General features: G+C 55.5%; 1 long non-coding RNA gene across 1 annotated transcript; it reads left to right on the forward strand.

Moving 5' to 3' along the window:
• The first annotated feature begins 4,002 nt into the window (after nt 1–4,002).
• On the forward strand, nt 4,003–10,169 carry LOC113224452. Its single transcript, XR_003309184.1, has 3 exons — nt 4,003–4,149; nt 8,435–8,533; nt 10,040–10,169. It is a non-coding gene; the product is annotated as an uncharacterized LOC113224452 (long non-coding RNA).

The raw sequence follows: 10,169 nt of genomic DNA on the forward strand, positions 1-10,169 counted from the left end.
CTTGTGATCCGCCCACCCTGGCCTCCCAAAGTGCTGGGATTACAGGCGTGAGCCACCGCGCCCGGCCCCTTTTTTTTTTAAGATGGAGTCTTGCTCTCTCGCCCAGGCTGAAGTGCAGTGGCTCAATCTTAGCTCACTGCAACCTCTGCTTCCCGGGTTCAAGCAATTCTCCTGCCTCAGCTTCCCCGAGTAGCTGGGATTACAGGTGACTGCCACCACGCCTGGCTAATTTTTGTATTTTTGGTAGAGACAGGGTTTCACCATATTGGCCAGACTGGTCTCGAGCTCCTGACCTCAGGTGATCGGCCGCCTCAGCCTTCCAAAGTGCTGGGATTACAGGACTGAGCTACCGCGCCCCGCCTAATTTTAATAATATATTCCATCTAGCCTAATATGTCAAATATTTTCCTTATTTTTATTGCAACATGTAATCCATATTAAAATTATGAATGAGATATTTTACCTTTTTGGTACTAATTCTTTGAATTCTGGTATGTATTTTACATTTACAACTAGAATTGACAAAATACAGGCTGCCAGGGAAATTTGAATTTTCAGGTAAATAAGAAATAAACTTTGAGTATAAGTATGTCACGTGCAATATTGAAGCTAGACTAAAAGTTTGTTTCTTATTTATCAGAATTTCAAATTTCCCTGGAACCTCTATTTTCTTTTGCTGTCTCTGGAAACCCTCCTGTAGGCACACCTGAATTTGGAGGATCACGTGGCAAGCTCTCAGTAGCCACTTGAACTCATGGCCTCAAAGCACAAGGCAGGTCCAGGGGAACCAGGGCACCCACTGGCCCCCAAGACAGCCAGACCCCTCAAGTCAGCCTGCAGAGACCCATTTGGCTCCTCCCCTCTCCGTGGCCCTTCTAACCATCGCCCTTTTGCGTGCCTTTAACAGTGTCTGTCTTTATCTTAGTCAAACCTCCTAGGAGCAACTCAGCAATTCTGTTTCCAATAATCACCTAACAGGTAAACAGGATGGCAGGGAGGAAAGTCCACGTCTTGCCCCACAGTTCTCCATATCAGCAAATTTTCAAATTCTAGAACAAGGTCAGGGTCAGCAGGGCCAGGACAGGTTTGGAGGAAGGCCAGGCCAAGCCCAGGAGATGAGACGGGGTTCAGGGAAGCCCACCTCCTTCCCGGGTCTCCCCTCCAGACCCGCAGCCTCAGGCCTTCTCAAGCCCCAGCCTTAAGAAGTTGTGCACTCCAGGGTGGGGGGTCTCTGATCCTGGGTGCATGTCTCTCTCTGCCTCAGTTTACACACCCAAAATCTCTTGGAAGCTGCAGACTGGGCACCGTGGGATGGGGAAGTGGAGACCAAGAGGCTACTGCCGGGGATATATGCAGTGCAGACAAGAGGTACGTCGGCCACAGCTGCCCCGCTCCCTGCCCTCACGTTCAGAACCCCTGTCTAGGTCCTGGAGCTGCACATTCAGAGTGTGAGAGAGTGTTCATCACAAGGCTACAGCTGGAACAGAAGCACAGAGAGGGAGGCTTCCCACCCCAGGTCACACAGCACACCTGTGGTGGGGCTAGACACTGGCCAGGAGCCGAGGCTCAGAGCAAGGGGCTTCCTGCTCCGCCCCCTCCACCCTGTGGGACGCTGCTGCTGAGGGCCCCCGGAGGAAGGGCCCATTTCCCTTGGTTAAAACTGAGGCTGAGGGGACTAAGCTTCGTCAAAGCCTACCCAGCCCGCCAGGGCTGAACCCACAGGCAGCTCCCACCTACCCAGCCTCAGGGTGCAGTCCCAGGCTGGACGCATCATGTGATTTTGGGGCCTAGTACTAAATGGAAATTCAGGACATTCATGTTCAAAATTAAGAATTTTAAGGCAGTGGCAGCCGAGCATTAAACCAAACTCTGGGCTCTCCGATCACAGGGCCCTGGGCACAGGTCACCCAGGGAGGCAGAGGAGGAGAAGGAGAGACCCAGCTCAGTCCTGGCTCTCTCCCCAGCCCTCCTGGCCCTCTGTGCACGTGGCCCCAACTGCGTCTAACCTCTTCCCTAAGCTTTTTCACCCCAGCTTCTCATTCTGCCCCCTAAACCCTTACGCCCAGCCATCAGGCCCTCCCTTAGTGCCAGCACTGGCACACAGGCACACACACACATGCACACATGAGCACATGTGCACACATGCACCACATTCTCATTTTCTTTCTCTCTCTCTCCCTCCCTCCGTCCCTCCCCTCTGTAGGTTCCTGCTACTCTCACCTCATCAGAAGTGTTTTTCACCAGGACCCAGCCCCAGCCCCTGCCGGCAGATGCTCCGGGGCCCTGGGCTGTGGTTTCCAGGCTGTACATGACTCCAGGGCAGGGCTGTGGCCACCAGGTCCAGAACGAGGGTGAGGAGGGTGAGGCATCACCTCAGGCACAAAATTTTAGTGGCACCAAAGCACCCCCATCACCAGAATACATACTGTGTGTATGCAGTGTTCTTACAAATCAAAATTCAAGAAAAAAAATCCAGAATGAAAAAAAGATCCAACTTTCATTATAAACACAGCATTGGAAGTCCTGGTTCTCCCTTTGCATCAGCCCCAAGGCGCTCTCTGGAAGCTGTCGGTTTATCCTGGCTTTTTGTACATTAATTTGGAGTTTTTAAATGGCCTCAAAATATTATTTTGTTTACTGGTTTTGGTTCCCTCTTAAAGTTTGCACTCACAGGTGCACCCCCCATGCCCCCCCTCCAAGGTGGCAGAGGGGAGGACAAGGTCTACAACAACATCAACACTGCAAATAACAGCGAACGTACACTGAGGTCTACGTGTGTACCGTGTCAACTTCCTCCCTCCCTCCTCCCTCCCTCCCTGCCTCCCTCCCTCCTCCCTCCCTCCTCCCTCCCTCCTCCCTCCCTGCCTCCCTTCTGTTTAACCGATATTGAGCACCAATGTGTGCTAAGTGCTGTTCTAGACACTGGGTAGAGCAGTCACAAATACACCTTCCTGCCCACACAGAGCTCACATTCTGGTTTGGGAAGAGAGACAATAAAATAATTCAGAAACAGGCCGGGTGCAGCATCTCATCTGTAATCCCAGCACTTTGGGGGGCTGAGGCAGGCAGATCATCTGAGGTCGGGAGTTCCAGACCAGCCTTGCCAACATGGTGAAACCCTATCTCTACTAAAAATACAAAATTACCAGGCGTGGTGGCGCACGCCTGTAATCTCAGCTACTCAGGAGGCTGAGGCAGGGGAATCGCTTGAGCCTGGGAGGTATAGGTTGCAGTGAACCGAGATCGCGCCATTGCACCCCAGCCTGGGAAACAAGAGCTAAACTCCGTCTCAAATAATAATAATAATAATAATAATAATAATAATAATAATAATAATAATAATAATAATAATAATAATTAGGAAACAGCACGGTGTGGGGTGTGCAGTGCTACCCACACAAAACAGGAGAGAAGAGCCAGGGAGCAGGCTTCAAGTTCTAAGCATGGCAGCCAAGAAAGATGTCATTTAAACCCTCACAGCCGCTCTGGCAGAGACAGTCTGTGACTTGGCCCCAGTTTTCAGATGAGAAAACTGAGGTGTGGGCCCTAAGCAGCTTGCCAGGAAATGGCAAAGCTGGATTCTCAGCCCAGGCAGGCTGGTGCCAGAGGGCTTTTGGGGGCTGGAGGGTGCAGTAGAATCCAGGTGGAATGAGGGAACTGGACGGGTTTACTTTGTGTGCTGGACAAAGCCATCTCCTCCTCCCTTGTGGGAAAGGCCAGGCTGGCTCATTCAGAGGTCACTGGTTCCTCCTCCAGAGACTGAGCCCCGGGGACGGGGGTCTGGCTGGGGGGAGGTGGCTGGGAGGCAGCGTCACCCTAGGCCCCCTGGCTGGCTGCCCAGCAGGGGCCCTTTAAGGCTGGCCATGAGGCAGGCAGCGTGACACCCGCCCAGTGTGCAAGTTCATTCATCACGGGTCCCTGCTGACTCACGCTTATGAAAGTGATTTTCCTGGCCCCGCCCACTGCCTGCGCCGCCTCCTCCCTCCCTGTGAAATACCCTCGCTTCCCTCTGGCCTCTCAGAGCCTCTTGGATCCCCACAGGGTAATGGGTGTCCCCATCTCACGGGGACTCTGTGATCTGTGATCCCCTGACCCTCCTAGAGCACAGCTTGGCCAGGCTCACCGGGCTCCCGCACCACTGCCTGTCAGGTGAGTGTCGGGGCCAGGCTCCGGGGCAGGGAATCAGGCACATCCCAGGCACCAGGGGCAGGCCCAGCTGGACTGGAGGGTCTGCAGAGCCGGGGCGCCAGGCAGTGATCCCGGGTGGTCCCGAGTGGAGGCCCTCCCCTGGGTTCTCTGCAGCCCGGCAGGATTCTCCCCTACCCCAGGTTCCTCCCAGATCCTCAGCTGTGTCCCTGTCCGGGTGCCTGGCACCCTCAGCCAAGCAGCTGAAGCGGCCACAGTCCCAGCGTACCCTGGCCCCTGTAACCGCCGTTCCTAGCAGGAAAGAGGGGTGTGGCCAGCCCGGTTGTGCTGCCCGGCTGTTCTAAGGCCACGGTATCGGCAGCCAGGCTGGGTGCCCTCGGGGTTTCTGTTTCTCCTGCTCAGGAGGGACAGGGTCCGTGGGTGCTCGTGAACAGCCCCCAGCCCCGGAGGTCCCAGCGACTTAGCTTCTCTCAGGAGGCTCAAGAGTGCGGTGGGTCGGGAGGGCGGCCCCTGGGAGGCTGGGGAGCTGCAGGAGATCCTGGGCTCCAGGTGTGCGGCACTGGGGTGACGGCTCATCTGTGATAAACAGCAAGTGCCGCTTGCGTGGACAGACCACCTCCTCCCACTTTAGTCCCCCCAGGGCTTTATGTCACTTTCTTGGTCTCCCTGTAATCAGTTGTTTTACTGGAGGGGACTTGGCAGATTTGTCACGTGGCCATGGTCTTGGACACTCCTAGGTGACCTGAGGCAAGACGCCCACTCCTCCTCAAGAGCGTTTCTTCCTCTGCACAGTGGGGATAAGAAAGCCCACCTGTTGGGGTGTCTTCAAGGGCAAATGAGTAAATGGCCACTAGAGGTGCCAAAGAAATGCAGACATACAGGTGTCCCAGAGTCTCAGAGCAGTTTGCAGCTTTAACAACCTCAGAAGTACAAATGCTGCACACTTGAAAGAAACGTCAGTCGAAGGTGCAACTGTTTTCATTTCTTTTATCATATTTGCCTTTGTGAAATTTGAAACATCAATTTTTAATGGTAACTTCTTTCCATCAACTGCCATCTTCAATCAAAGGGAGTTAAAAAGATAACGTTAAAAATTGATTCTTCCAACTCCATAAAACTGAAAAGCACAAAAAGAATTGAAATGAAACTTTTGAACGCTCTTTTGTAAGTTGGCAGCATATTTGTCTGAGGTAATGAGTGACAGCGTCAAGCTGCTTGGGACTTTGGGGCTTCCTGGGTCACTCTGCACAGGAAGTGACTTCTCAGGTCCAGCCCCTGGGTGGTGACCTCACGTATATGGCATCCAGAAGCTTCTGTTCAGGTGCCTGAGGACAGTCTCAGGAGGGAGCCCTGGACTTGGAGCCCCAAAGCCCTGGCGGTAAATCAGTGCCCTCTGCTGCCTGCAGAGGGCGGTAAGGGGCAGCCGGTTCTGATTCCTCACTGGCCAACAGGGGCTCCTGCAAGTGTCTTTCTTGGAGTGGTGGGAGAATCCAAAAGAACAAAGGAGGGGGCAGGGCATGGCCCAGGGCGGGTGCACTGGGGCAGATGGAGCAGGTTGGCTCACCCGTTTGGGGAAGGGGTTGGGGTGTCTGGGGGGTCAGCCCACAGGGATCAAATATCGGTTCCATCGCCCACCGGCTGGATAGCCTCAGGGCATGGCTTCACCTCTCCAAGCCTCAGTCTCCTCATCTGCAAAGTGGGTTGCTAGGAGGATCAAAGGAGGTAATGTGGGGAAGCCCCTTACCAGGAGGTCCCATGCTCCCCAGTGGCTGCTGTTCCTGCAGACCATGATGAGCACTGAGGGGCTCCGAGCCATTCGAGGGTACCAGGAGCAAGCCAGAGAAAGGTACCAGGAGCGAGCCAGAGAAAGCTCTGTGGGACCCGCAGTCCTATTCTCCAAGGCCTCTGGGTATACCCAGCGCTCAGGGTCAATGAGAAATGATCCCTTCCCGGCCAGAACACCAGGTCATCAGCTGTCCCTCTGCCTCCCCGCCTGCCACTAGCACTGTGACTGAGCAGTGGGGGACCCTGGAATGGACACTGCACGTTCCACCCGGCAGAGGGGTCTCAGCAGGAGCTGTCACAGCCCTCGGGGCACAGAGAAGGCTCTGGAGCAGGGCGACCTGGGCTCCGATCCAGCCCAGCCTGTGAAAGCTGGTTCAACCACCTTGCAGACTGTAAAGGGCCGTGAGAAACTCTGTGGCCCTCAGAGTACTTACAACAACCCGATTAAATAAGGATTCAGTTTGTTAATGTGTTTAAGTGTTGAGATCATGCCTGGCACACAGCCCGCTCCACAGAAGTATGGAAACGTCAGCCACATGCTGCCTTTGCTGTTCTTGTGACTATTACTATTATTATGATTGGTGGCGGCGTCACCCTGAAATCCCCTCCCCAGGCAGGCATCCTGGGGCCTTGCAGGGAGCTGGGCATGAAGAGGCCATGTGGTCCCTGGCGAGTGCAGGATGTCACCTTCCTTCTCTCCAGAAAGGGAGGAGGAGGTCTTGGGTGCTGGGCATACGGGCTTGCCTAGACAGGACACGGAAGCTGTCTCTGGCCCCCACCCCAGCGGAGGCAAGAAAGGCCGCGCTCAGGGGAGCAGAGAGCACCAACACAGGGGTCCCTGACAGACCCCTTCCCTGCTGGGCTCATCCTCACCTCGGAGCCTCCTTCTCCTCCCCTGCAAGACGGAGGTGACAGGGCTCACCTGTCAAGGCTGCTGAGCGGCCTGGATGCTACTGCCGTAGATGCAACCTCCTTCCCACTGTAGAGCGCTGTGAGAAGGTCAGTTGTTGTCACTGTGGGGGGAACACTTGGGTCCTCTCAGTGGCCCATCTGTATGGCAGTCTCTCATCCATCTCCTCGCAGCCTGCCTGGAGGCGGACGATGGTGTTTCTGTCACCCTGCACACATCAGAGGCCACACACTGGTCTCAGCTGTGTTTGGTTGGCCTGTTAAGGATCTTCCAAAACTGCTTTCATTCATTGCGCGCTTCTTCAAATCAGATAATTCGCATAGAAATCCAGATTCCTACTTTCTCTGGAAGAATTCTGGAGGCAGGTGACCCTGGGCCCCCACCCCTGGCCACTCTGGATGGTCCAAGCCCAGTGCCCTCCCACTCAGTCTTTCCCCTGTGAGTGTGACACCTGGATGGACCCTGGATCTCCACGGGGGACAGGCCCAATGGCGTGGGTGGTGGCACTGGCAGGGCCTTGGCACCAGCGAGCCCTGGGTTTCAAAGCCAGCTGCATGACACTGAGAAGCTTGTGCGACCTCTCTGAGCCCCGTCCACACATCTGTGGAATGGGACATTAACACGGCCAGGACTGCACAGGGTCAGTGTGAGGCGGATATGAGAAAAAGCATGTCAAATACCCGGTACGGAGTAAGTGCCAAATGCTCACCATCCCTGTGCCCACAAGGGTGTTGCCTCGTGGCTCTCAGGATGGCAGCATGTGGCCCTCGGGTGAGGCTAGTGTCCTCTGCGAGCTGGGGTAGGGGAGAAGGTGGGTCTGATGCCCCTCCGGGCACCGGCAGCTCTAGGACCAGCACCTGTGTCCCTTTGAGCGATTTGGGCCTGGGGCCAGCAGAGGGCGCCACTGCCCCAGAGATGGCAGGTTCACCGGCACGTCCCCAAACCTGGCCACTGCTTCCATTTCCCCACGTCCAGCCCGGCCCCTGGGGCAGGCCACAGCGCTGGCCCTTTCCCCGTGGCAAATTCGCTCCAGGCAGGTGCTTCCCGTCTGTGACGCCACTGCGTCCCTCAACCATCCTAGGAGGTAGGGACTCATGGCTTCCATTTTACAGATGAGGAAACTGAGACCCAGAGAGGCCCAGGAATGGGATAGGGAGCAACTTACCAGGGCTGGGTGACGACTCCAAAGTCCACCAGGCCACACTGGGACTCGAGGGCTGTGGCCCACGGAAGGGCCTGGCAGGGCTTGTTCCTGGGTTGGGCTGGAATGGCCTCTCGGGAAGACAGATAATGAGCTTCGGGGACTGTTGCTGCTCCAGTGAGATGGGAGAGCAGAGTCAGGCTCAGAGGGACAGTGGCTGCCTGGGGCGACCAGGCCAGAGGCGGGGAGGTCACGTCCTGCATGACCGGAGAGGGGTGGGGCAGATAGGCTGTGTGGGAGCAAGAAGGGAGTCCCATCAGATGTGCCTCACGGGGACCCCGGACAAGACGCTAGGGGCTACAGGAGGCCACCCTAGCCGGGAGGTGGAGTGGCTGTGTGGACACCCAGGCCTCACCCGAACGGGCTCTTCCTTCCCCTCTCCCCCGCTCCAGGTCCGCCGCCAGCCCCAAGCCCCCCACCAGCCATGAGCTCCTCCGGAAAGGACCACCTCGGCGCCAGCAGCTCAGAGCCCCTCCCAGTCATCATCGTGGGTGAGTGTCAGTGCCAGCCGGGGAGGGGCTCCACTGAGCCTTCCGGGTACCCCCCAGGTCTGAGGGCAGGAGCTGGGCAAGTCCAGGCCTGGCTTCTTTTTTTGTATTTTGGGGGTTTTTTTGTTTGTTTGTTTTTGTTTTGAGACAAAGTCTCACTCTGTCACCCAGGCTGGAGTGCAGTGGTGCGATCTTGGCTCACTGCAACCTCCGCCTCCCGAGCTCAAGTGATTCTCCTGCTTCAGCCTCCTGAGTAGCTGGGATTACAGGTGCCCGCCACCACGCCCGGCTAACTTTTGTATTTTTAGTAGAGACGGGGTTTCGCCATGTCAGCCAGGCTGGTCTCGAACTCCTGACCTCAAGTGATCTGCCTGCCTCAGCCTCCCAAAGTGCTGGGATTATAGGTGTGAACCACCGTGCTTGGCCCAGGCCTGGCCTCTTTACAGTGGTGTTTAAATTCAGCCATTGAGCGTTTACTATGTGGCCAGTGCTAGGCTTAGCAGTTTATAAACTATCATTCCCTTTTACGCCTCCGAGAACCCAGGGCTCTAGAACACACCCATCAGCTGGAGGCAACCCAGCGTGGGGCAGGGAGGCCTGGTCCTGAGCCCACACTGGTCCCATGACTACCCTGTGCCCAGCACTGTGCTTGGTGCCCACACGAGAGGACACACAGCAGCGGCTTATGATTCCTGTCCTCTGTCTGCAAAAATGGGGACAGATGACCCCCCAGTATGCAGGCATCTAGCTGAGCCACGTGAGATGGTCATTTCTGTAAGGCAAAAACAGATGGGTGCCTGCGATTTCTTATGGTTCCTCCTGGTATCCTACATATGAGTAATATTCTGAATCAGACGAGATAAGGTGAGGGGAAAGGACGGATAAAAAGAGAAGCGCTATCGCAGGGCTGTGCCTGGTGAATTGCCCAGGAAGCACCACAGATGGTGGCGTAGTTCTTCAGACATGCAAGCAGCAGACCCAACAGGTGGCCCGGCACCCCTGAGCACCCACGAGCACCCACAACTCAAGCTCGCCCCCAGGCCACGTAGCAGTCTGTGCTACATTCACTCATGCATCTGACCTAGTTCTTAGCAATCTCAGAATGTCAGTCGTGTTGTCAGAGGTTCCCTCTGTCTGGGTTTTCATCCCGGCTCGTCTACCTTCCAGCCGTGTGACCACAGGCAAGTCACTTCACCTCGCTGGACCCATTTCCTCAAGGATAAAAGGAGGAAAAGAGTAGCACTTACCTCGCTGAAGCTATTGTGAGGCTATTGCGAAAGCTCTCAGTACAATTCCTGGCACAGAGGAGGCTCTCAGCAGTTATTCATTCCTTCTTTTTTAAATTATCATTAGGCACAGTGTCTGGCACAGGCTAAGGGCTTAATCAATATTTTATTTTTATGAATGAAGGATACATGAATGAATGTGCCACATCTAGATCCAAGCGTTCCACAGTAGTATCTCCCACCTGAAAAGGCCACCCCTTTAACCTCCACCGTCTCTCCCCAGGTAACGGCCCCTCTGGGATCTGCCTGTCCTACCTGCTCTCCGGCTACACACCCTATGTGAAGCCAGATGCCATCCACCCACACCCCCTGCTGCAGAGGAAGCTCACCGAGGCCCCGGGGGTCTCCATCCT

The sequence above is a fragment of the Piliocolobus tephrosceles genome, unplaced genomic scaffold, assembly GCF_002776525.5.
Source record: "Piliocolobus tephrosceles isolate RC106 unplaced genomic scaffold, ASM277652v3 unscaffolded_44820, whole genome shotgun sequence".
NCBI lineage: Eukaryota > Metazoa > Chordata > Mammalia > Primates > Cercopithecidae > Piliocolobus > Piliocolobus tephrosceles.